We start from the raw sequence: 26,392 nt of genomic DNA, 5'->3' as shown, positions 1-26,392 counted from the left end.
GTGTGGCAGGGCCACACACTGTGCGTTCACATCCCTCTCACCACCATAGCCCTGCAGCCTAGGCTATGGGCCACTTTGTGGGAAGAAGTGACATTTTGATACAATGGAGTTGTGTCCTGCCCTGTGGCAGAAGGTGCTGGCCTGAGGTCTACTTACAAGTTCTCATGCCAAAGGTTAGGAATGAGAAAACTTCAAATTATAAAAATGATAACCATAGCCAATGATCAGCACTTATATACATCATCTCAGTTCTCCCAACAATGCTGGGAGGAGGCCCTGGCCATCAGCATAGTGGCCATGGTTGTACACTCTTAAACTTGAAGGGGAACAACATACATTTGTGGTCTTGTGCATGAGTATCACAGCTATTTTCTAGTCGCCATAAAGATGCTGTTAAGGCTGGCGGTAGGGCTGACAGCCATCCCATTTGCCGGTAAGGGAATTAGAGAGATTCAAAGACTGTGAATCATTTGCACGAATCACAGTATTACTAAATAGCAGAGCTGGCAACAGAATCCCAGAATATACCCCCAAGCACACCTGCTATGAAAGTGCCAAAGTAACAGGAAACCCAATAGAAAATGTTCTCTGACCTTCCAGGCAGGAGGAGGACAGAAGCACTCTTGGGGTCCCCAGGATTGCAGACTGCAGGGAAACCTCCAAATTAAGCCTCACTCTCAGGAGCTGCTTCTTCATCAGGCCAGGTGTGGTCCTGCCTGGAGAATGCATAGACACCCCCTTCCCAGGCAGCACCACCCCCTTTGTCCCTGAGCAAGGGCTGAGAACAAGTCCAGGCTAGAGGTGTCCCAGCCCCATAGAAGGACCAAGAAGCAGGCCTCTGCCAAAGCAGCGAGCGCATCTGGAATTGCCACCTGGCTCACGTGTGCCCACCAGCTCCAGGTATCCGGTTCTAGCAAGCTAGAAACTCAAGCTGCACTCAAGTGAGTCTGATGGACAAGAATGTGAGTCAGGATCATTAGACCAACATCAGGACAGAAGAGAAACAGTGGAAACTTCAGCGCTGACAAATGGTAGTTGCTGCAAGGGCCTGGCGTGCTGGCAGAGTGCACCTAAGCTGTCTGCTGATCCAGGGTGCAAGAGGGAGTCAGATGAAGAAAAAGTCCCAAGAGGGCCCAGCTGACCACGCTATTGGGAATAGCGGCTGGCATTTGTTGTAAACTGATGTGCCCCTCTGCACTCTGTCTCATTGACTCTCACCCTTAATCAGAGGGCCGTACCTACTGCTTGCCCTCCGATCGATCCCAGGGCCTGTTGTCCTGTGTGATTATTCATAGCACCCTGTTTCATTCTCAAATGAAGCACCATGCTTCATTTGACCCCTTACCCAGAAGAGTCTTGTCAGCACGAGGCAGTACAGGAAACCCAGGTTTGGGAAGGTGAGGTTGCTGCTGACACTTGGAGTAAATGTCAGGTCTGGGATTCCACTGACACTGCCAGCCCCAAGCCCTCATGCCCACCAAGGCTGCCTCTCCAACCAGAGTGAATAAAAGGTGCCTGTTTGTTTGTTTGTCCGATGGCCAGGAGGAGATTACTTCATACCGTTGCCTGGATGAGTAGAAATGGCCTTCGGATCAGCACAGGCGGGGTTTTGTTGGATGTTAGAAAGAGCTTCTTGATCTTACAAGTGGTGAGACCCCAGAGTGGGCATCTAGGATGAGCAGTGGCAGCCTCACCTTGGAAAACCTGGAGAAGGGACTGTGCATCATTTGTCCTCCATGATTCACCCCCAGCCTGGAGGCCAGGGAGGGAATAACCAGATCAACTGCCGTGCCTCCCAGCCTGGGACCCTGTGAATCATCTGCCGCCAGAAGGCTGTGTAGGCTTCCAGGGAGGCTACAGCCAGTTCCTAAGCCCTACCAGCTCAGCTCTCACAAGACCTGCAAATGCACCATTTGTCTCCTGTCCAGCCTTCCATCACCCATCCATTTAGCCTTCCTAGCCAGCCCGCCATTATAGATTGCAGCAACCTGGGTCCAGCCCTGTCACAGGAGATAGGAACACAGGAGTGAGCCAGATAGCCCAGGATCAGAAACCCTCCAGATGTGCTTAGAGGAGTAATAGGGGGTGGGGACAGTTTTGCCTGATGCCCTGGGCTCTCGTGCTCCTGGCACGGGTGAGCTGCTGTCTCTAGGGAAGGACTGAGCGCATGGAGGCGGGATGTGGTCACACTGTGAGATCATAGGGCAGGAGGGGATGTGGTTAGGCTGGTTGCCTTTGCCAGGGGGCCAAGGATACTGCTGATATTTTTTGGGAACCATTTTGAGATTCCCCTAAAGTCCACGCACTGAACCCTCTGTGCCAAGAGCCAGGGCCAACAGAGCAGAGGCAGGGAGTCTGCAGAAGCCATTTAAGAGTCCTGGCTGCTACGTTTCCAGTAATGCCTATGTGCTCTGGAGCCCTAGAACTGGGGGAGCCTCAGACAAGAGGGAGAAGTCAGGGCTGAATAGCACTACCCCAGGGTGGCTTCCTGGGGAATCCAGGCTTTGCCTACAGCTGCTTTTCTGGGTACCAGGGCCACCAGGGACACCTTGGCCTGTCAGAATGGATTTGTTCCTTGAGCACTGGTTCGAGCTCTTTTTGGGTCTATTTCATTGATCCCTCTGCAAGGCAGGGGCTGTGGTTATCCCCATTTCACAGATGAGCACACAGAGGCAAGGTTCACGGTCGCTTGCCCAGGACCACAGAGCTGCCAAGGGGTGGAGCTGGGCTTGGAGTCAGCTTCTTGCCCACACAGTTCTAGCTGGTTCCCTGCCTTTGGGAGCTCTCTCCATGGCTGTCCACACTGCCTGCACATCCAGGGCCACCTTTCCAAAACTCAATGAGGGGTCGCTTCAGCATCCTGCTTGCAAACAGAGCCCAGCTGCCAGCTCCTGGCCTTAGCATGTGCCCTGATTTCTGCCTCAAGCACTTCACCCACTGCTTCACCTGATGTGGGCCTGTCTTCCTTTCAGGTGACCTCAAGAGCCCATTTCTCTGTGAAGACATCCATTTGTAGTGAGGTCCCCACCTTCCTCCAGCTTGCAAAAGTGGCCATGGCCCCCTCCAATCCAGTATACAGGTCACAGAATGCACCCATCTGGCCACCTGCAAACTTCTTAAAATCATGGTGAGCTTGGATGCAGACTCAGAGGTGTATTATCCTCTGAATGCCCAGTGCCCAGGATGGCACCCAGGCCACTGAATAGGAATTCTAGGATTTCATTCATTCCGTGTATTTCCCCAGCCAGCTTCTATACCATAGCCTAGAGATACAGCAGGAAAAAGGCAGGAGAGGTCCCTGCCCTCAAGGGGCCCACAGCCTCAAGCATTCCTAAAGAAGATGATAACACCCAGATAGGTCGGCTCAGGGGCCCATGATCCACTCAGGCTGGGGCCTCAGGGAAGGGGAGGTACCCCAGAAAAGACACTGGCTGGACATTAGGGAGGCCTGTTGTACAGCTGGGTGGAGGGCTTGTTTGCTTGAGACCTGGGTCTGGGGTTTACTCCGTGGTTCCACTGGTTGTCTGTTATACAGACCTCCTCTCTGCCTGGCTCGGGCAGTTTCGGAAGTTCGGCAGTAGTTAAGGCAGACAGGACCTTCCCTGGGGGAGGGTGGATTGGGACCACCTTAGATGGGGCTTTGGGCATTCCAGAGCCAGGCATGTTCTTGGGCATCTCTGGCAGAAAAGAGGATTGATTCTGGGCTTCTCTGTGGTGGTCTTGGCCTGCTTGTGGGAGGACCGGGCAGCAGAGGGGGCTGAGGCTCTGGGCCTGCTGGCCCCAGGACAGGCTGATGTTGCCAGAGAAAGGACCTGACACAATAGCTGGATTGTCAGAGGCTGGCTCCCCCACCCAACATTTTAACATTCCTATGATCAGAGTGTGTCTCACAATTGATATGTACATGGACCAGGACACTGTAGAATTATAACCGCCACCCCCCCCCCACGCAAAGCTGTTATTAAAGCAGTCCTAAGACTCGGTCCACGTGAGGGAATATAGTTTTGTCATAGAAACTGCCCCCAAATGAGGTTTCTGGCGTGACCTATCTATCACCACAAACTTCAAGCTACCCACAGCTGAATAACCCTTCTATTTGGGGTGTTTTATATAAATACACTGGAAAAAAATGCGCTATTCAGTGAATTGATTCTTTCTGGGGCTTTCTGCCACATGATTGTGCAGGATAGTAGTGGGCTGGGCCAGGATGAGCACAGATTGGGTTTGCATCTTTGCCCTTTGGCCCACTGGTGAGACCATGAGAGAGGCACGGTGCTCCTGAGCCTCAATTTCTGCTTCTGTAAAATGGGGCAGCACCACCCACCTTGAGAACCCTCTGAGCCCCATGGGCTCCCTCTTTAGGACTCTTACACCACTGTGTGTTGGTATAAATATTTACTGTCTACCTGCCTCATCTTGCTGGGCTATGGGCTCCATACAGCAGGGCCCCACCCCCATCTGTCTGTTGTCAATTGAGAACATTCCAGATTAAATGGGTTGTGATTCAGAGAGAGGCCAGAGGCTGAATGTACCTGCCTTGGGTGGGGCTTCTGTCTGTTGTTTGTTCTATTGTAGCTACCAGATGCCATCTCTCAGATGTCAGCTCAGGGATTGCTCAAGTGTGGCCCAGTACAAACAGTGAGGATCTGAGCACAGAATCTGCAGTCCTAAGGGAGTCTGCAAAGGAGGATGCAGAAGATGCTCTGTGGCACCTCAGTCAAGTAGATGAACATTTCTCTGAGGCCCCACCCCCACGTGCTAGAGCTGAGTTCTGATGGGGGCCAGTGCCATGGCTCACCCAGGCATGCAGGTGTTTAAAAAAATATCCCAGATCCACCTTGTACTGGCCGTGGTACAGCAGGGGTGGTGTGCAGCTGCTGGTACATGATACCAGGAAGAGACGTAACACTCCTGCTCCGCTGCCTCCAAGGTGGGCTTCTGTGGGATAGCAAGCCATGTGGTGAGGCTCTCAGAGGGGGTAGTGCAGCGTTCCATAGGACAGTAAAAGCAGACTTGGCTGCTGGGGGCATGGGACAGGGACCCAGTGACAGTATCAGGACAAAAGAAATTGAGGAACCTTACTCAAGACAGTGGCATGTGGAAGAAGAAGACATGGGCTTTGTAGACTGACAGTCCTGGATCCAGATCCCACAGAAATCAATTAAGTGTGTAACCTTGGGCAAACTAACCTCTCTGAGCCTTAGTTTTCTCATCCATAAAATAGGATGGTAACCTTAGAACCTGCCGCTGAGGGTTGTGGTGATAATGAAGTGGGACAAAATGTGCTCCTCACTTAGCCCAGTGGGAGCTTTTTTTAACCATGATGGGCTCCTTCCTTCACCCGTGAGCTTGCAGCAGTGCCGTGTGGAGCCCTCTGGACCATGTGCTTTATGTGTTTGTGTCTCTTCCACTGAGACCCGTTAACCAGGCCATGAAGTTAGTCAGAGCCTCTGTTCAGCCTGAGCTGTCCAGAGAAGACCATGAGCCACCATGCCAGGCCTCCCAGCTGCAGCAGGGAAAATGTGGCTTCAGCAGCCACAGAGGCCTGTGCTAGAGAAGCACATATTTCACAGCAGCTTTCAAAATGCCTCCAAGAGCTCAGGGAGCCTATTGGGGCTAAAGGACAGAAGGTGCTCTCCTGGAATTAAATGCACCAGTGTTCTGTGGCACAAGATCACCACCGTGGCCAGCCTTGCTGGTGGCCACTCCATACCTCTTCCTCTGCGACTCTAGGACAGTCCTGGCCTCTGATCCTCCTGCGTCATTGAGGAAGTTTTATTTTCTCTGAGATTCTAGCAGGGATACAAAAGAGCAGAGCAGTGGTGCCCGTGGGCAGGTGGGAGAGGTGGGGTGCTCTGCCTCTGAGGTTCACGTGCTTGGATCCATGTGTCTGCACAACTCCTTGGTGTGGACTTCCAGAATGCAGACATGCTGCAGGTGACCCCAGACATAAAGCCCCTTGGGCTCCTGTAAGGTCCCCATGTGGGTAGTAGTGGCTGCAGCACTGGCTCTGCCTTCTGGGATTTCCTAAAAACTTTAGCAGAATGTGTCCAGAGCAGGGAAGTAATTTGAATCCCTGCTGTCCCCTCTGCGCAATTCTGATTATCATGGCTCATGATAACCAATGACTGATGTTTTCTAAGGATTTTGCCACACACCAGGTCACTTGTGCTCCTGGAGAGCAGGGGAATGTGGCTCAGTGCATCTGGAGCTACATCACCGGACTCGAGTCCCGGGGCTGGCACTGACTAGCCCCATGGCCTCTCACTCCACCCCTACCTCAGTTTCCTCACCTATAAGATGGGGATACGTGATCATGTCTGCACTGTAGGGAGATTGTAAGGATTCTGTGCATTGGGAAGCACTTGGCTCAGCTGCTACTGAGACGGGCATTATTATGCTCACATTTCACAGAAAACTGAGATTTAGAAAGGCTAACCATTTTGTCAGAACCACTTGGCTACTAAGTAGAAGAGCCTGGACTTGAAGCCAGCTCAAGAGCTCTACCCTACTCTGCCTGCACTTGGAAAATCCACGTGGGGAGCATTTGGCCGACCTAAGAAGTGGCGCTCTCAACTTTCCTCAGAGCCCTGGTGAAAAGAGATCCTTTTCTGAGTAACCAAACTGGCCTCTGGGAGCTCTCATAATCCCACAGCACAGGCAACAGCTGACCCATGACACACATATCACAGAGGGAAAAGGGAAGGATCAGTAAAGAATTTCTGTTTGGAAATGTTATCTAACGCTGAGAACTTTCAAGGGACTCGGTATGTGACGCCTGCAATGTCCCCCTGCTGAGCTGCCAGGGAAGCCCATCGTCCCCTATTTCTTGGCTGCATTCAGCAAGTTCAAGACCTGGGGGACACTGGGTTCTTGGAGGGGTCTGATGTCCTAGGGCATGGAGGGAAGGTCAGGGCAGCACTTTGCCCCAGTCCCAGTAGCAGAAACCCATGGGTGACAGACATCCCATCCAGCACGGACACTTCTGCTGCTGTCCTCACCAGCTGGAGGGATGTGAACAGGCTGCTGGGCTCCAGGGAACTTTCTAAGCAAGGCCCTGGTCTACCTCTGGACTGCATTTGCTTCTGCTTCTGCCTTGGCATATTCTCTAGCCTGGGTATACAGGAGCCCAAAGCCTAAGGACGCCTCGCCAAGTCCCGCTACCCTGCTGTCTGCAGCTGTCCGTGCACTGCCCCCTCAGGCACACACCTACCCCGCACAGCACATATCCCGGCTGCGGGCCCATCCCAGGAGCCGCCTGCTCTCACCCCACAGGCCCTTTGTCTGAAGGAGGAGAGTGGGGTTCACTGATGAAGCCCTCAACGTCCTGACCTGTGGTCTTGCACCCCAAGCACCACCCCTGCCCATGTCCACAGTCCTGCCCAGGCAGATGCCTGGTTGGCTCCAAGTGAAAGAAGGGAGTGATCCCTGTTGGGTCCAGCTGCACACACTCCCTGGTGGAAGGGTCAGGGTCTGAGCCCCCAGCCCCGGGGCCAGCTGCTGCCTTGCTGCCCCTTGCTGCCATAGACCTGGCAGCTGGCCCCTTACCTCTTCCCTCCTGTGTGGCTCCTGGGGCCGCTCCTCACATGCTGCACTGTGGCGTCAGCGGGGCAGCTTGTCCATGGCCTCCAGGAGAGGTCCCAAGTCACAGGCCGAGCTGGCGGCCTGGCAGCCCTGCTCACTGGCCTCTGTTGGCTCTGACTTGCAGCCGGCTCCAACGGGGATGGGGCGGGGGCTAGCGGGATGCCCCAGGGCTGCTCACAACCTGCTTTCCCTCACCGCGGGGCAGGCAGCCACCTTGGTGCCATGCTCTGCAGGTCTGGCCTTGGGCAGTGCCGCTCAGGGCTTGGGGTCCATCCTCAGGCCGACTGCAGCAGCCTCATTTGAACTCCCAACTCCTTTGTGGAGGCTTTACATGCCGCTGGAGGAAATTGTGAGCACAGCCTGACCCTGGTTGGCTGCAGGCACTTCTCTCCACCCACCAGTGCAAGAGGATCCCCCAGGCCCCAGAAAGGCTCCGGGCCTCCCCTCAGCCCAGACAGGGGCGGGCCGCCCGGTGATGTCACACTAGCTCCGGCCCCAGCTGGCCCAGCCCCTCCCTGCCCGCCCACTTTGGCGGCCTCAGCGGCCCCCTCCTTCCTCAACGCAGACTGGCGGGCCAGCTCTGCTCCCTGGCCCGCTGCTCCCCAGAGCCAGGCAGCTCCGGGGGCCTCCTGCAGAGGCAGAGCGCTTCCCAGTTGACTCAGGTAATGGGCTCAGATCGCTGCCCTGCAAGCCCAGGGAGCAGCCCTCCCTGACAACCCCGCCCCATGCACTGCCTACAGAGCCCCAGTCCAGGGTGCCCCTCAGCTCTGTAGCCTCCCTTTGTCAGCTCCCATTTTGGAGGCCTCGCTTGAGCCGCTCTCCAAACCCTGGGGAAGGGAGCCCAAGGCCATCCCTATAGAAGCCACCACTGCGTCCCTGCTGCTGGAGGTTAGCAGGAGGCAGCAACTTAGGACCACCCACTAGGGGTGGGGCACCAGAGAAGAATCACTTTCCACCTGAGTCACCTTTCCAATGTCCCTTACCTGCAGCAGTAAATTAGGCAGATATCTCTAGTAATCTCTCTCCCAGGGTGCGACAAGCGTTCCAAAGGATGGGCCAGCCAGATCTTGCACTCTGAGCCTCTCTGTGGCCCTGTCTGGCCTCAGTGTTATCAGCTGTGACTAGTGGGACTCTTCTAGGAAGAACTGTTGGAGTCCCACTTGAGATCTCGGTGCAGAATCTGCCACCTTAGGTGAAATCTGAACATTCATAGGATCAGAGCAGGAGAGAGTAGATGGCACCTGACCCTATGAATCAAGCATCCTCCAGACCTGATGCCCTGTCAGGCTGGTCAGTGGAGAGGCAGGGTCAGAGGAAGGAGGGCCAGGCCTGCTGCTATGTGCCCTGTCCAAGAGGGAGAGGAAGGCAAACCCCCGAGGCACCCAAGAGTGTAGTTCACCCTTTGTTTGGACTGCAGTGTGGGCAGTGTTGGCAGTGGCTCTTTTTTCCTCCTTAAAGTTTTAGTGATGATGGTGGTGAAAACTTCAGTGGAACTCTCCCCACCTCAAGGCACCATGGATTGTGTTCCTGGCCCTTGGGCAGAAGGGCCACTGAGGCCCATTTAGGACTTCCACTCACCTCTGCAGGGGTGCAACTTTCCTTCTTAGCCTCTCCCCAGCCTCTCAAGCTGTCCCCCTTTTCCATCTGTCAGTCCCTTCCCTTCTTAGAAGAGAACCCCATCTTTGCAGGCCACCACGTTAGAGAGCTAGATTAGACTGTTGGTCAGAAATACTCCTTTGCTGTGCTGTGGGGTGAAAATGCCAGCCCACTCTGGATTCCCCAGAGGGCCTGGAGAGCTCCTGAGGGGCCATGGGGAGCATGGTGGGCTGGGGCTTGAGGTCAGCAGATGTACATGGGAAGGAGCTGAGTTCTTCTCCTCAAGCTGGGTCCTTGGCAGGATAAGGGACCCATATTCTGCAGCCCAAGATAAACACTGAAAGTTTGGTGTGTCTGTCTTTCCTCCTTTCATCCTCTCTTTCTTCCCTCCCAGTTCTCCCAGGAAGAGTTTGTTAGGAACCTGCTCTTGAACAAGGTCCCTGTCCTCTGAACAGCAGTCAGGCTGGGAGGCAGACTGTGTGCACAGAGGTGCCGGGCGCTGAGGGCAGATCTCACCAGTAGACCTGGCTGAGCCTGAGAGGGGCAATCAGGGCTCTATGAGGAAGTGATGCTCAGAACTAGCAGGTGACCTGGTGGAGAAAGAAGGGTCTGGGCAGAGAGGATGTGTAAAGAGCCTATGGCAGATTGCTTCTTCAGAGACAGCCCAACATCATCTCCCAGGACCCAAGGAGACCTCAACACTCTGAGCCTCTCTGTGGCCCTGTCTGGCCTCCGTGTTATCAGCTGTGACTAGTGGAACTCTCAGTGTTATCAGCTGTGACAGTGGGACTCTGGTGTCCACGCACCACCTCCTTGAATCTGAGCATCTTTGTGAACTTGTCCCAGCATAACACAGTGGGAGTGACCCTACCTGACTTGCAAGGCCAAATGAGAGAAGAGCCTGAGCTTTACAGAAGCCACTGTGCAGAGGCCATATGCTTGATAGGCAGCCCCAGGCATGTGAAGAAAGAAGCTTCCAGTTGATTCCAGCCCCTGGCCATGGGGCCGCCCAGCTATGGAGTCTTCATTCTTGGGCTTCGACATCAGGAAGCAGAACTGAGCCATTCCCGCCTTCAAGATCCCTGTTCCTGGCCCATAGAGCCCATGCTGTGAGGCAGGGTGGCTCCAGCTTGCTGGGTCTGGGCAAGTCTCCCACCACAGCAGGAACTGGAGCAGATACCCAGGCTGCAGAGAGTTGAGACCCTAAGAGACAGGTGGGACTTAATCCCAGGAAGCCACCAAAAGGTTTTGAGCAAGACAGTGTCAAGGCTGCTTTTATTTGTAAAAGGCCACATTAGTTGTTGAGTGGAGACTAGACTGATGGGAGCCATAGACTAGCCATCTAGAGCTGGTGGCAGTGGTTGTGACCATCCTGGCACGAGGTGATTGGAGGCTGATTGTCCCACTCTGCCCCAGTCCCTTCCTTGATCACTACAGTAGTTCTTTTTTCCCAATTTGAAGTCCCTAGGATCCCATTAAGTGAGGGGGGAGCATCAGGTTGGCCTTCCCCTGCCCGTCTTTGCACAACCTCTGCCCTTTTGGTGGTTCAAGGCAGCCAGCGGTCCTGCTGGGGAGCTTGAGCTCTGGAGCCTATTCCAGTTCTGCCACTCATAGCTCTGAGCCTCACTTTCCTCATCATAACATGTGGATAATGCAAGGATCTGCTTCACAGAGCTGTTGTGAAGATTAAATGAGAGATGACACAATAGTGTCACACACTCTGGCTGATGCATAGCTCAGTGACTTCCTTTAATAATTCTTTATTGCTTCCTTCACTGTGAGTACCTCAAGGACAGGAACAAGTGCAGACCACACAGGACTCTCCTGTTGTACAACCCAGGGTGGGGGACAGAACTAAGGACCAGCCGACTGGGGAGGGTGAAAAGCTGTGACCTGAGTCTGGCAGATCTGGGCACAGATCCTGACCCTCTTACTACTCTGGGCAACTTTCTTATTCTCTCTGAAACTTTGTTTCTTTGTTTCTAAAATGGAGCTGACAATACTTACTGCTCAGGAGGTGAATGTGAGAATTGAATAAGATAAGGCACGCTGACACTGCACCTGGACTCCAGCATCTGCTAGAGCCCAGGAAGCACGGGCTGCCATCCCCTTCTCCCTGCCCTCCCATGTCACCCATCATCTCCATCAAACTTCAGCTTGACTCACAGAGCTCAGAATCCCCCACCTCCTCCAGGTGGAGGATTCTGTTGGATAGAAACATGTGACAAAAACGTCGAGGAGAAAGGACTCTTCATTTTCCTTGTAGTTTTCATCAAGATGAAAAACATGTGATGTTTATATGGTGGAGAATACAGAGACTCTTCATGTATGTGCCACAGTTTTTACAAATGCTTTCATGTCTTATCACCTTTCTGACAGCAACAAATCAAGTCATCTACTAAGGTACTGTGTATGTGGCAGGGGTGTGTGGGGTCCACACTTGGCGTGTGTTAGAGGGAAGGAGGCTTGGAACTCTGACTTGCTGTCTTGCAACCTCAGATTCCTACCCAGTTGTAAATTTCCAAAAGTGAACCCAGCCCCCTGAACACGTTTTAAATATTTCTATTATCTTCTGGCCTGTGTTGCTTCTGATAAGTCAGCTGCCTTCCTTTATGTTGTCCCTGTATACATAAAGGGTCTTTTGGCTTCTTTCAAGATTTCCCCCCTAATCTTTGATTTTTTTAGCAGTTTGACTATGATGTGACTAATGATTTTCTTCATATTTATTCTATATGGGGTTCGATGAGCTTCTTGAAACAGTGGGTTGGGTGTTTTTTTGTTTTGTTTTGTTGTTTTTGTTTGGTTTTAGTTTTGGTTTTGGTACCAGGGGTTGGACCCAGGGGCAATCAACCACTGAGCCACATCCTCAGCCCTTTTTTATATTTTGTTTAGAGACAGGATCTCACTGAGTTGCTTAGGGCTTCACTAAATTGCTGAGGCTGGCTTTGAATTTGTAATCCTCCTTCCTCAGCCTCCTGAGTTTCTGGGATTACAGGCATGTGTCACCATGCCTAACTGATTTTTTTTTCCCCACTAAATCTGAGGATGTCAGGGAAATTCAGGGTCATTATTCCTTAAATATTTTTTATGCTTCAACTCCCCACTCGTTCTTGAATTCTGTTTACATACTTGTCATTCCACAGGTCACTGAAACTGCATCTATTTATTTATACCCATTCTTCTCTTCCGGTTCAATTTGGGTCATTTCAGTTACCTGTCCCCAAGTTTTCCAACCCTTTGTTGTATAGTATCTAATCTATTAATTTCATCCAAAGCATTTTCTATCAGGTACTGCGGTTTTTGATTCTAGGATTTCCATCTGGATGATTTTTATAGTTCCCATTTCTCTTTCACTATTCCCTATCTGCTCACTCATTATGTCCTTCATTTTTCCTAAAATCCCATGCATATTTATAATGACATTTTAAAATCCTTATCTACTAATTCCAGCATTTAGGTGTGGGGCATAGGTTGGACTTCATTGACTGGTGTTTTTTTTTTTTTTTTTTTAATTCTCTTGATTGTGTGTCACATTCTCCTTTTCTCACATAACTATCATTTTTTATTGTATAGTAGACACTAGATATACAGTACATCAAAGAGACTCTGTATCTGATTTTCTTCCTCTGTTGTGTTTTTCTAGCAGGGAGTGAAGCTGCTTGGTGTGTGGAGGCTTGGTTTTTAGGCTTTGTTTCGGTAGTTTTATTTTGGTTTTGTTCACAGCCTGAGGGCATACCTTTCACCTTGGACTTACGTATAAGACATGGCATTTCTGGAACCAAATCAAAAGCCTCACATATTTGCTGAGCTGCTTTAACATGGCAGGACTTGAACTCCAAACTCTGTCTTCCAGGACATTGTTGGAATCTCTTCCTCCCCACTACTGTTTTGGTCCTTGGAGTCTCTGTCCACATGTGTACAATTTCGGTGCTGGCTAGAGATTTGAGGGGAATCTGTGTAGTAACTGGGAGGTGTCCCCTTCTGTAGCGCTCTCCTTTCTGGTATCTTTCCCTTTCTGGGATTTTCAAAGTCTGTTCTCTTTGTCCTCTTCCCAGACAGTGACTGCTGCTCTCTGCTTCAGTTCTGCTCTCCTGTGCATCTCCATGTCCCAGAAGTGCCCTGCGTGCTTCCCCTTTTTCGAGGACCTGTTCCCTCCAGTGTCTCTGCTTTTGGTTCTTCTCTGATGCTTCTGAGACTTGTTTTGTTTGAGTTGTCCAGAGTATCCGATTGCTACTGATCAGGGGTTAGGTCAGTCGAGCCCGCTCCTTCATGTCAGGACCTGGGACTTCCCACATCCCAGGTAAATTTGTCTTCTCACCCAGCCCTGTTCTGCTGCTGCTGGTGGCACTGTAAGCTAGTCAGATGGCTGTGGCTCCTCGTCCAGGATCTGCCCTCTCTGCTCTTGGTCATATTCTGTTGGGAAATATCAGCCCAAGAAGCCCCAGGTTGCTTCTTTTCAAGTACCCACCTGGTCATTAGAAGATGAAGGAGTTGTGCTGTCCTCACACACCTTGTTAGAGCATCCAGCTCTACATTTAATAGATATCAGTTTATTTCTTCCTCCTGTTATAGTTTAGATCTTAAATATCCTCCCAAGGCACATGTGCTGAAGGCTGGGGTGCTGCTTTTAGAAGGTGGAGTACTCTTGAGGTGGAGCCTATGGAATGAAGTTAGGTCATTGGTGGCATGCCCTCAAAGGGACCCAGCCTCTCCTCTTCTTCTCCTTTTTCTTCCTGTCCACCATGAGATGAACAGACCTCCTCTGCCACATATTCCCACCATGTGTACTTCACCACAGGCACAAAGCAACAGGGCCAAGAAACCTCTGAAGCTATGAGCCAAAATAAATCTTTATTCCTTATAAGTTGATTACCTCAGGTATTTTGTCACAGTCCTGGAAAGCTGACTAACACATCTCTCAAGACTCTGTGAGGGAGTGTTATGATTCTATTCTAGCAAGAGACTGAGGTTTAGCAAATTGAAGCTGCTGGCACTGAGCCACACAGGTAGGAAGTGAGGGGACTGAAATTAAACCCTACATCAAGCTAGGAGGAACACAATTGTCCTGAAAACAAGTTGTATTTCTTCAATTCTAACATACTTTTTCTTGTGTTCAGAGCATGATGCATTTTCCAGTTGATGGCATGTCATAGTCTAGTTTACAGCCCTTTTTTTCTCTAATAGAATATGACGCATTTTACAGTTGAGGACTTATTTGTCAGATTTGAAGAAGTGTGACTGTTTTAGTCATCAAAGCTCCAATTAAGTTGGCCCATGGTAGAGGAAAAAAAGGCAAGTCCCTCCCTTCCTGGTCAGCTGGTCTTGGAAAGGCCTGGGGGAGTGTCCAAGCATCAGGAAGCCTGCACACTGCCAAAGGCATCCATCCACCAGATGTAACAAAACAGCCGCCTCTGAGCTGAGAGTCAGCCAGCTGGTCCCTCCTGTCCTGGAGGCGTGTGTCAGTTCCTGTGACTTGCTGCTCCTTGCTGGGCAGGGGCTGCATGTTCTGTCACCCTGGTGGGAAGTTAGGAGACTTGTGTCAGTGTGAAGTCTCCAAGGCAGTGCTACTGTCTGGTGTCACAAAGGATATCCAGGCACCATAGAAAGTCCTTTGAGGAGTCTGTCTGATAAATGCTTGCTAGATAAGCCGATCCAAATGTCAGAACAGGGTGCATGCTCAGTTTCAAAGCAGCTCTGAGAGCTAGTTGTTAGCTCACATATGATTCATTTCACTCTTGACTTCTCCATCCACGAGTCAGGGGACAGTCGGGCCAGCACCTCTCCTCAAGTGTGGACATCACCTGAAAAACCCGTTTGTTAGTCAACAAATATTATTAAGCCCCATCTGAGCACCAGGTCAATTTTCCCAAAGCCAATTTGCTGAGATTTCAGTCAACTGGTTTTCATGATACCTCAGAATAAGATTTTAAGGAATGCTCATTTTGCCTTGGCCTAATGCTCCTCTACTGCAGCTGAGCTGGGGACCATCCCAAGAGGGGAGACTGAGGACCATGGAGAGTAAAGACTCCATTGTAGCTGGCTGGTTTTCTTTGTTTCTTCATAACAAAAATTTCACAGAAGTTTTCTAAAATATCCCCATCTAATATAAAATTTTTAAAGTACTCTCATTACTGAAACCTGGTCTAGATCAGGCAGGACCTTTGTCCCAGATAGCCCCACTCTTCTGAACACTGCTGCATCAGAGTAAAACCTTCAAGACATGAGCCCTTGGGAAACCATTCAAATCCAAACCCTAACAGATTGCAATCCCCCTACACAGATACCTGCTAAAATCCTCATGGCAGAAAGCAGCCAAGCTGTTTCTGACCTTGTTGACCTTTCTGGGACCCAAGGAAGCAGCTAAGCAGATAAATGAGGGCTTCTGGCAAAAGCCTGATAAAGTGAAGTTCTAGGAATGAGAGCAGGGGCGGGCACCAGCACAGAGGTGCTGGTGCCAGCCAATGACTGCTGCAGGGAGCTCTGACTGCAGATCTGATGTAGGGGTCTCCAGGGACCACACACAGGGCCTGTAAGGAGTAAGGGCACTAGTGTAGGAGGATTGCCTCAGTGCTACCAGCCTCCGGACTACTCCTTGCCCACCCTCCTCCCTCCCTGGAAGGGCCAGATAAGTCCTAACTCTGAGGCCTGAAGCCCTGAAGGGCAGGGATGGGCTTTCCCTCTGTGGGTGTTCTCCACCTGCTGCCCAGATTGCTCTTTGGTACCCTGAGGTCAGCCCATGAGGACTGCTCAGTGGGCTTCCTTGCTTGGGTTAGGGCTGCCTGGTGCAGGCACCAGTGGGAAACAAGAGGGTGGGAAGACAGCAGGTCTCTCCTTGCAGATCAACCCTGTCTTTCTGTTATAGGATCTGCCAGTGACGGCTGCCAGTTCCACCTCCACCACTTACTAACTATGTGACTTCTGAATTCTCCAGTCTCCATTTCCTCATTTAAAATGAGATAGCACTGTCCCCTTCCTAGGATGTCGGGGAGGAATAAGTGAGTCGGTGTGAGTGCTAATGTCCAGTGTAGCATCTGAGACAGAGTTGGTACTCAGCACATGCTCTCTTCCTTTGGTGATCTGGAGCCCTGTTATTTCGGGTCCTCTGAAAATCAGTCACTTTGCCTCTCTCTCTTGAGAACTCTCCTTTAGCTTCCTCTTTGGAGTTTGTCATATCTGTCACTCTCCCAGCACCACTACCTCTAGCCTCATTACTGATAGTCCTTCAATCCCTTCACCTGCAGCCGGTGTAGGAAACCTGCTTAACCAAAGAAAGGGGCCTTTTAACACATTGGAATGTAGGCTGTGGAAAGACTGTGCAGACACCCCCCCAAAAAATAGCTCTTAACATTTTCTAAGTACTTATTGATCCCTAACCCCGTATAAGGCGGGTTCTGTTTTTATTTCCCAGTGTTTTAGTCAACATTTTTATTGATGTGATGAAAAGACCTGATAAGAACAATGCAGAGGAGAAGTTTATTTGAGGCTCACGGTTTCAAAGGTCTTCATCCATAGATGGCTGACCCATTGCTCTGGGCCCAAGGGAGGCAGAACATCATGGTGGAAAGGACATGGAGGAGGAAAGCAGCTCGGAACATGGCAATCAAGAAATGGGGAGAGGGAGACAGAGAGCGAGCAAGTACACATGCCAGCTCCACTCACCAGGAACAAAATGTAAACCCCAAAGCCCTGCTCCCAGTGACCTGCTTACTTCAGCCACACCCTATCTGCCTACGGTCACCACCGATTAATCCATCAGTAGACTAATTCACTGGTTAATTGACAACTCTCATATTCTAATGATTTCATCTGTGGATGTTCTTGGATTGTCTCACACATGAGTTTTGGGGGCATGGATAATATCTAAATAACACCCAATTTCTGGATGCAGAAACTGAGGCTTACGTGAATTGTCCAGGGTCACATGCTGGGTCAGTAGTAAGGTGGGCACTCTGGCTCACAGGGACTGTCATCTCAGCCTCTGGGTATTCTTCCTGTGTGAAAAATAAAAAGCAGCTCCCCAGATCCCAGGAAGCAAGTCATTCAGATAATCCACTAATTGGCTGGAAAACTACAAGGTTTTCTCTATAAATATGCAATGTTTTAAAGTTTCTATCTGTTCTTGTTCAGCCTTTTACAAGAGCCACAGGGACACACAGATGCACATTTGCACTGGCCTCAGTGAACCCTGGCTGCTCACGCTGTCGCTGTCGGCCTCTCCTGGGTGACTCAGGCCTGCACAGCAGACTGACTTCACTGAGGGTTGCAGGGTGGGGGAGGGGCGCTGCTTACAGGAGCCTGATAAACCCCAGGCAGCTGTGTTCCTTGTTGCTTTTCCAACTCTTCCTAGCGGACACCTTCCCCTCCCAGCCTCTCCTCCTTCTCCCTCTCATTTGCTGCTTCTCATCAGCCAAGGTCCAGGGAGTCTGATCATTATTTGTAAATAGCACTAACCTAGCCTAAAAGGCTCCCCTGTGAGTGAAGTGCCTGAGCTCTATCACCCAAGGCCTTGGGGCCTACCATCCCTCTGCTCTTACATGACAGCAGCAGGCCCACACTCACTGGCCTGGCCCAATGGGAGGCCTCCATGTGGATTCTCATCAGCCTCAAGACAGCACTGCCCAGGAAAGGTCCTCACCACCACCTTCCATCTTGATGACGACATGGCTCTGCTCAGCCAGGAACCACAAAGCCAGGGCTTGGATCTGAGGCTGCTTGGACCCAAAGTCCATACCCCTGACAGACTTCCCAGCAGTGTGAGGTAGGGCAGCCTAGGGACGCTTTTGACCCTCCTTTCTTCATCTGTACCAGAGTACTATTTATGCCCAGGGCTAGCGCCTAGATTGAGAGGCTGTGTGCCTAAAATGTGGTTGGTGCTCAGTAGAAGTTGGGTCTCTTGTGTGCAACACTTCAGCCCAGCCCGGGGCAGTGGTCTCAAGCTTCGGTGGCTTCAGAATTAAGTTGGGGTCTGGTGAAAACTCAGTTTTCTATGTCCCACCCTCAGATTAGGTAGGTCTGGTCGGGCCCAGGAATTTGCATTTTGTTCTAACAAGATCACACAAGGACCCTTGAGTCTGGCTTGACCCCAAAATAACCACAACTGCTTCTGATAACTGTCTTGTGTGAAGATGCTGGCTCTGTGGGAGGCAGGAAGGCGTGGTTTGGCTTTTTCTGGCCATTTCCTGGGAGCTGGCCACTTTGCCCTCCCTCTCGCCTGTGTGGCACTGGCCCTGGGAAATTGCAGTGTTTAAGCTACGTGAAGTCTGGACAGGAACCAGGACTCACTTGGCCGATTTCATCTCATCTCTGGTACAGAATGGGAAAGAAAAGGATCATAAAAAAGATAATGATCTTATAGAATGGCTCTGAGAAATTAACTACCAAAGAAACAACGGAACACCTGGGAGCTCTGTTCAGATTAGGCATGCTTTTGCTTGGCAGTTGGGATTTTAGGTTTCCAGGAAGCAATAGGTCTTCTTTCCTCCCCAGCAATCTGGGTGGGTGCTCTGGGGGCTCCAGTGCACAGCCCAGAGTCTGACACATGTGGGTGGGATGGCAAGTAGATGAGGGGTCTGGTGGCACAGTGGAGGGGTGCTGCAGAGGATACCAGGACTGTTTCTGGGCCTGCTCTTCCCAGCCCAAAGGCCCTGAGAATAGAGCCTACAACATGGGCCCTCTTTCCTCCTTCCCAAATCAGGGATAAAAATAGCACCTGTATTCTGTAGGTTGGCATGGGAGTTAAATGACATAAGATGTCCAAAGTGCCTGCCTGCAGGAAGTACTTTATTTTTTCTTCATTGTCATGATCATCATCATTGTCATCCTGCCAAGCAGCCTTGTATGGAGTGTGGGTTCTGGAACCAGACTTCTGGTTTAATCCTGGCTCCACCACAGACACCCTGTGTGTCCTTATTCACATCACTTCTTGGTGTTCCAGTGTCCTCCTCTGTAAAGCAGGGGTAAGAAGCACCAGCCTCCCGGCGTTCTTGTGACTCTTCCGGACATGCGTGTATCAGGTGCTTTGCTGCTGTCTGGCCCATAGTCAGCTCTGACTCCATCCCTTGAGCTTCTGCAGAGGGGTGGGAAGGAGCCTGTGGAGAGAGCAGCCAAGCCCCAGGGGAGCAGGAGACCATCCTCCTCCCATACTCCACCCTCGGCCCCACCCCAGGGGAGAGAAGGGCAGTTGGCAGGGCCCATCCAGCATGCAGGGCCGGACTGGGCTTCTGCTGCTGGAAGCCCTCCTCCTGGAAGCCCGTGCAGGAGCAGCCCCTGTCCGTCTTCAGTCTTCAGTCTTCAGCTGGAGCTGCACGCTCAGCTGGTTCTGATTACTCTCACGAGCTCCACAGCGTGCCGAGGTGGCGTCCTCCTTCGCAGATCTGCATTCTCCTGCAGACGTCACCCTGTTTCCACTACCTGCCAGGCTGGGCTGCATCGGGTGGGGTAGACTCTGTAGGGACAAGTCCCCACCCCCGCCCTTGCCTTCTCTCTTGCCTTTCCTCTTCTCCCAGGCTCACTGTGGACAGCCTAGGCATTGGACCTCCTGCCCAGATTGTCAGAGAAGCATCTGACACCTCGATTTCCACGCCCCCGGGGCCCTCCCCTTCCCCCTTTAACAGAGCCCAGACCCCAGACCTTCCCTGGTTTCTATGTGTGCAGAGCATTTGGTAAACAGAATGCTTGAGCTGTGACTTGCTGGAAGGGGTAAATCCCAGCTGACACCCCAGACACTCAGCCTATTTTGGGCCTAGTCTCTCTCCCACTGAGGTCTGAGGTCATGGGGGGGGGCCCAACACCCGCTACAGGGGTCAGAGAGATCACTGGGCGGGTCACATTCCTTTACCACCTGAATGTTGGCCCAACCCAGCCTCCTGCCCCTACCCTCGGCTACACAGCTCGTGCCTGGGATCCACTTTGTAAATGCTCTTGTCCCACCCCCCACTCCCCCTCCCCCACTCCCCCTCCCCCCACTCCCCCTCCCCCCACTCCCCCTCCCCACTCCCCCCACTCCCCCTCCCCACTCCCCCTCCCCCCCACTCCCCCCCACTACCCCCCCCTCCCCCTCCCCCCTACTCCCCCTCCCCCTGTGAATGCTGTGATTCAGCACACACAGAGAGGAGCTTCATTTAAGAAAGAAAGTATTCACAGCTGCCATCCAGCTCCGCCACGCCACGCTGGAGACAGCTGCTGGCTCCTGCTAGCAGCCAGAGCCCCACAGGACAGGGCTACCCACCTCATCCTCCACACACAGGGGTCTCTCCTTTTTAAATTTTTTTTCCAAAACCAACCATCTTATGGTTGTTAAGACTAAATGCAACTTCAATTTGTATTCAGAACACCTCATTACTGATAAGTACCAGATAAATAGAACCTGGAATAAAAAGACACCCATTCAACGAAACATGTGTTCTGGTCCTGCTGAGCACCTGGCACTGTGCTAGGCTCCTCAGCAGAGCTGGGAGAAGCCTGGAGGACACAGGCTAGTGACCTGGACTCCTACCCCTTCATTACCTTTTCTTAGATCTGGGTTTTGAAAATGCAAGTAAGTTGTAATAGCAGCCATATCTACTGTGAAGTTTATGGACGTGCCAAGCTACATAGGAGGTGACATTCTATAAACTTATTTCTTCCTTAAGGTCTTATGATGATTATCATCTCTACTGTGTAGAAAATTGAGCCCTAAGAACGTCAAAGGTTTTGCCCAAGCCACAGAGCAGGGTCTCGCTCCCAGAATAGACTCAGATCCTCATTGCTTCATTGTCAGAACATATGCTCTCTCTGCAGAACCTGCCACTTTTATTAAGTAAACATAAATGCCTTAATCCTTTACTCCTAACCAACTGAGACTAACGTTGCGATGTTCATTAGAACAAATGGAGATGCTCTCCCTGCCTAATCCTTATGCCAGCTCCTTTCCCGCGCCTCATGCCTCCTGAGTCTGAGGTGGGCAGGCACCATGGGGAGGAGGGGGTTCTGGACTTGCAGCTAAGGGTAGTACTGAGATGAGACAGTTGCTCCTCCTGCAGGGGACATTGGGCATGTGATGAACTATAGGCCCTTGGCCCACAGGGAGCCTGGGAGAGCCTCCCAGAACTGTGAGTAGAGGGGCTATGTCCTTTCAGATCCCTTCCTCTGTTGGGGGAATAAGAGGAGGTGATTGACACGTTGGTGCATACTGAACACAGAAACTGGTGCCTGTGAATGGTGTAGAGAATTCTAAAGTAGAAGCCTCTGGAGTTATGAGGACCTGGGCAGCAGGAAGGAGGTGTGCTCCACCCTCCCTTGCCAGTTCTCTGTGGCCCTGGCCAGAGCCAAGAACCACTCAGAAGCTGTCAAGGTTCTATGTGAAAGGGTGCTGCAGTTGGCAGAGGGCAAAATCAGGGACATGTGCCCCGTGTGTCATGGAAAGGAGACCTGGCTGCCCTTCGCAATGGCGGGACCAGGACAAAGCTGAACACAAGAGACCCAGATCACCAGCTTGATGAGGCCACCTGCATCAGAGGAACCTGATCACAAGCCCTCCCTGTCTAATAGGCATCCATTTGTGAGTCTGAAGGGGTTTGAGAGGAACCGCTCCCCTTACCTCCCACCCCCAAGAGCCATAAATAGCTTATGGGTCATGACCGGGAGGGGACAAAGGAGAACAGAGATGGATTTTGAATCAAGTTTTGAAATGAAACTATTCTAATAATGAAAAGTGACCACAAAGTTCTAGAATCTGACTCAGGGTTTTTTTTTTTTTTTTTAATATTTATTTAGTTGTAGATGAACACACAGTATCTTTATGTGTTTTTATATGTTGTTGAGGATTGAACCGAGTGCCTCACACATGCAAGGCAAGCACTTTACCACTGAGCTACAGCCTCAGCCACTGACTCAGGTTTTGTTTAGGAACCTGCTGCCTATACTTAGAAAGGGGAGTCAACTCTGCACAATTGGGAAGCAGGTGTTGGAGAGAATAAAGCACTTCTTTTTTATATCCCCAGTGGATTCAGACCTCCATAAATCAGTAGTGACCTAGATCATCACATGAGAAACCCAGTTTGGGAGTCCCTGGTCTGGCCATCTGAATTTCCCACAGATGCCCGGAGGCCCAGGGTTGCCCAAGGAGCCCCTGCCCACTGTGTGGGAGAGATGGCAGAGACACCCCCTGAGCACCACTGGCTGCTTCCCACCAGGGAGGCCCATGGTATCAGAGGGGACTTGGTGTGAGAATGGCTAAGAAGAAAACAGGAGCTGGGACCTAGTGGGCATTACTGAGTCCCCGCCCTCTTCCAGGCACCTGCTCAAGGCCTCACAGGCTTCCTCTCTCCTTGCTCCCAACTTGCTCCCAAAGCTACAGGGATGGAGATCTAGTCCCAGCTCACTGCTGTGTGCCTTGGGAGAGCACTCCAACCTCTCTGAGCATCAGTGTCCTGCAGTAAGCGAAGCAGTCCCTGAGAGTGGAGTGGTGCCCTGGGTGTGGAATATTACACTCAGACAGCCGCCATCGGGCCCCACAACTTGAGCCTCCCCTGTCCTCTCCTCACTAGAATCACAGGAAACTGGTGTAGCCCTGCTGTTCTGGGTGAGGCACCTTCATCTTGGTGACTGAGGGTCAGGGTCTTAGATGAAGGGCACTGTGGTCTGCCTTATTCCAAACCCACACTGTCCTGCAACTGCGGACACTAGTCACTCACCGCCACTGCTGCCTCTTCCTTATCACCCTCCAGGAGGGGAAAAGGCCATGACTTTAGAAATGGAAGCCCAGAGACTCCAAAGAGAAGGGACGGCCTCCATGGCTGGCTGTGGAAGCAGATGGTCACCAGCATGACCCATGGGCACAAGGCCAGGTGTTTGGTTTGGTTTGGTTTTGAGAGGGGGGTTCTCGCTCGGTTGCTTAGGCTCCGTTTGAGCCCATAATCTGATGCCCACATTGGGCCAATGGATTTATTTTGTCTTTCTGAAGCCAGGCAAGAGAGGCTCTCTTGCTCTTCCTTACAGAGCTGTCGGGAAGTGGCCCTGCTGCCAGTGGCTGACCTGGGTCACATGGGGAGTGTGAGTGAATGAGGAGGAAGCTGCCCTGAGAGGAGCAGTGGTAAAGGTGGAGAGTGGTTGTATTCAGAACCAAAAGGATTCCGTATTAAACATCTGCCTTCCTCCTTTCTTTCACTGATAAAACATTCTTGAGAGCCTTTGGACTGGACTCCAGGGAGTTGGCAGAGAGCAGCAGGCTTGTGTGGACTGACCCAGCGGTCTCAGGTTCCACTGTGGGCAGGTGTGGAGTGGGCGGCAGGTAGAGGTGAAGGGTTAGACAGATGTGGATGTGAACCCCACTCTGCCACTTCCATTAGACTTCGTTCCTCTGAGTCCAAGTTTTCCAACTGTGAATGGCGCTCACCTAAGAGTTCAGGAGACAAGCGTGTCCAGGGCACAGGCTGCCCTCAGGGAATGGCAACCATGAATGTCTTTATGGTTAGACTCCTTTAGTTACATGGTGACCAGTTGTCACAAAGGAGAGGCTGAGGTACCATGAAAGCCTCCAATGGAAGCACTGATGGTGGTGTCAGGTTGACACGAGGGCTCTGCACAAGTTTGACACAAGGCCTGAAGAATGAGGAGGCCTTGCCCAGGCAGTGGGTATGGCTGGAACAGCAAACGTGAGCTCACTCCATGCCTATACTTCACATGGCATAACATGCCAATCTCCAGAATCGAGGTGTTCTTGAATATCAGAACTGGAACTTCCAACCCCCTCGTTTGCTGATGAGGAAACCAAGAAGCAAAGAACAGTGATTTGTCCATGGTCATGTTGCCAGCGGGGCAGACCCAAAACCGACTCAGCTCTGCAAGTGCTTATGAACACCCCTGGCCATCCAGCTGTCAGAGAGAAGGAGAAGTACACCCAGGGAGCCAGGAGTGTGGCAGCCAGTAACCACAGTGCCAGTGCAAGAGGCAGGCACCCAAATGCTCCTGAGCACAGAGTCGCTCCAGGGAGTAGGCAGCAGATGAGCTCATGAGGCACTGCACAAATCTGCTGATTGTGGGAGAAGCCCCTGGAAAATAAGAGCCCCTGTGCCCTGCAGAGCAGCAGGGTCTTGTGGTAGTCAGCCACTGAAGGACAGTCTGGGTCTACAGCCTGCAAATTCCTGCCTGGCTGTGACCTTGAGCATCTCAGCATGTTAGTGTCCACATGCTGAAGTGCTTTCCTCAGAGGATTGTGTGAGGACTCAGCCCAACATGACATGTCTGCTAGGAGCTCAGTCAATGTGGTTATTCGCACTAGCTTATCACTAACATGCTTGGGCTGTCAATACTGCTTGGTAGGTAGCCCTTTCATTGTCTGTCTTAACCCAGGCGAATCTGAATTCTTCACATCCTTGTTTTGGTACCAGCAGACACAGAGATCTCTGTTGGGTTCACAGATCCCACAGGGTCCCTCTGTCTCTCCCTATAATTTGCTGCTGGGGCTTGGGCCCTGCATCTCTGTGCTGTGCCCTTACAAGGGATGGAAGATGATCTTCTCCTGAGCGCCAAGGCCAGACCTCAGGGCCAACAGCACGTTGTCTGGGCTTGCCCTGCCTCTGAGGAAGGTTTGGCCATAGGTGGGTGGGTCATTCTGTCCTCTGCTGACATGAGCCAGGCCTGGCCAGACAAGAGTCGACAAGCTATCCCATGTCCCCAGTCCCAGGACTGTTGGCACAGCCTGTGGCTAAAAGAATTTGCCAAACTGCCATCCCTGGGCCACTCTGATGAGTGAGGCCTTGGGAAGTTGTCACTGCTGTGGCTGAGGTCAGTTCTCCCATGCCATGCCACCCAGGCTCCTCTTCTCTGGAGGGGCTCTACAATCAGCTGTTGCATAAATGTTCCTGAACCAGGCCTGCTGCATGCCTAGCTGTGCTGCTGTGGGTACCCAGATGAACAGGACCAGTCAGAGAGACTTATCAGGAGATGAGTGCCAAATGGCCAGAGACATGTCCCAGCACTTCTGGAATCTGCCCTGGAACACACATGCCTAGCAGATGTTCTGGACATGGGAGTTGACAGAGCAAGGACAGGGTGGAGGGAAAGCAGGACCTCTTCCCCAGGGACCTGGGCGAGTGGAGGCTCAGGATCCAGATCCATCAGGCCCAATCAGCACCTCCAGGTATGTGGCCCCGGTCACCTCCTGTGCCTTGGCCTCCACCTAGGTAGAGCAGCTGCTAGAAGTCAGTGAGACAGCACAGCGTGTTCCCAGGTGTTTGTGGCCATCTTTACCATTTAAATTTCTTCCTCAATATTTTCCTTTAAATCTTTCTTACTCATAGATTTCAAGGGTTTGATGAGCTATTAGTTTTCTAATGCATATTAAAATAGATACAAATCTCCATCCCTCTGCCACCACCTTTCTCTTGTGCCATGTGTCTGCACTTTGGGGAACTCAGGGATGACACATGTTGATGGCTATTCTCCATGGTTGGCACACAGCAGAGCTCTTGTACATTATTATTGTTGCCATCATCATGACAGTGAGTCTGTAGGACTCACTCCTGGCCAGCTCCTCCTCTCTACCCATGAGGGCCGGTCCTTGGCACCTGGAAGGCAGTGGAGCAGCTCAGTCCCTGACTGACGGGCTCAGATGTTCAGGCTGTGGCTGTCCGTTCCCAGATCCTGGACAGCACATCTGCCAGGCCAATTCCCCTGTCCACTTCCTTGGGCCTTCACAGAACCTAAAAGAAGCCTGGGTGCCTGTCTCTTTTGGGACCCTTTCCACTTCTGCTGAAGGGTGAATCCCCTGGAATCTTTCACCAACAGAACATTCCATGGGGCCCACACAAGTCGCAAGTTTGAGTTCTCCTCTGTCCTCATTTTTCCTGTCCGAATTTGCAGATGACTGCAGGTCTGCCTCCTGGATCCCACTCCCACGGGCACCCTGAAGCCCTGGTCCCTCCCCTTCACCAGGAATAGGCAGCAGAACTTGTCTCGCATCCACTAGTGGGTGTTGGCCTGAGTAGATTCATGTGTTTATAAGAGGGACATACCTAAATCCTGAGACTGGTTGTTTCTCAACAATAGGATTATAGACAGCTATTCTTCTCATTATACTTTTCTGTATTTTCTAGCATGAACACAAATTCCCTTTTTCATTAGAAAAAAATGTTCTCATAAATCTTAAAAAAAAAAAAATCTACAAATGGGGCTGGGGTTGTGGTTCAGTGGTAGTGTGCTTGCCTAGCATGTGTGAGGTACTACATAGAAA

The 26,392-nt window shown here is 51.5% G+C and overlaps 2 protein-coding genes across 4 annotated transcripts in view; one reads left to right on the top strand and one right to left on the bottom strand.

The window, feature by feature from the left end:
* Positions 1 to 8,009, bottom strand: part of Angptl2 (angiopoietin like 2) — a 33,989-nt gene extending 25,980 nt beyond the window's left edge. Inside the window, exon 1 of the mRNA XM_076845453.2 lies at positions 7,549 to 8,009. The gene's annotated coding sequence lies outside the window, so the exon portion shown is untranslated. The remainder of the gene's footprint in view (positions 1 to 7,548) is intronic.
* Positions 1 to 26,392, top strand: part of Ralgps1 (Ral GEF with PH domain and SH3 binding motif 1) — a 247,154-nt gene that overhangs the window by 158,799 nt on the left and 61,963 nt on the right. The gene's annotated exons all lie outside the window — the stretch shown is intronic.

This window comes from Callospermophilus lateralis, chromosome 2 (genome assembly GCF_048772815.1).
Source record: "Callospermophilus lateralis isolate mCalLat2 chromosome 2, mCalLat2.hap1, whole genome shotgun sequence".
NCBI classification, from domain to species: Eukaryota; Metazoa; Chordata; class Mammalia; order Rodentia; family Sciuridae; genus Callospermophilus; species Callospermophilus lateralis.
The sequence above is the reverse complement of the archived record's forward strand: the minus strand, read 5'-3'. Positions and strand labels throughout refer to the sequence as shown.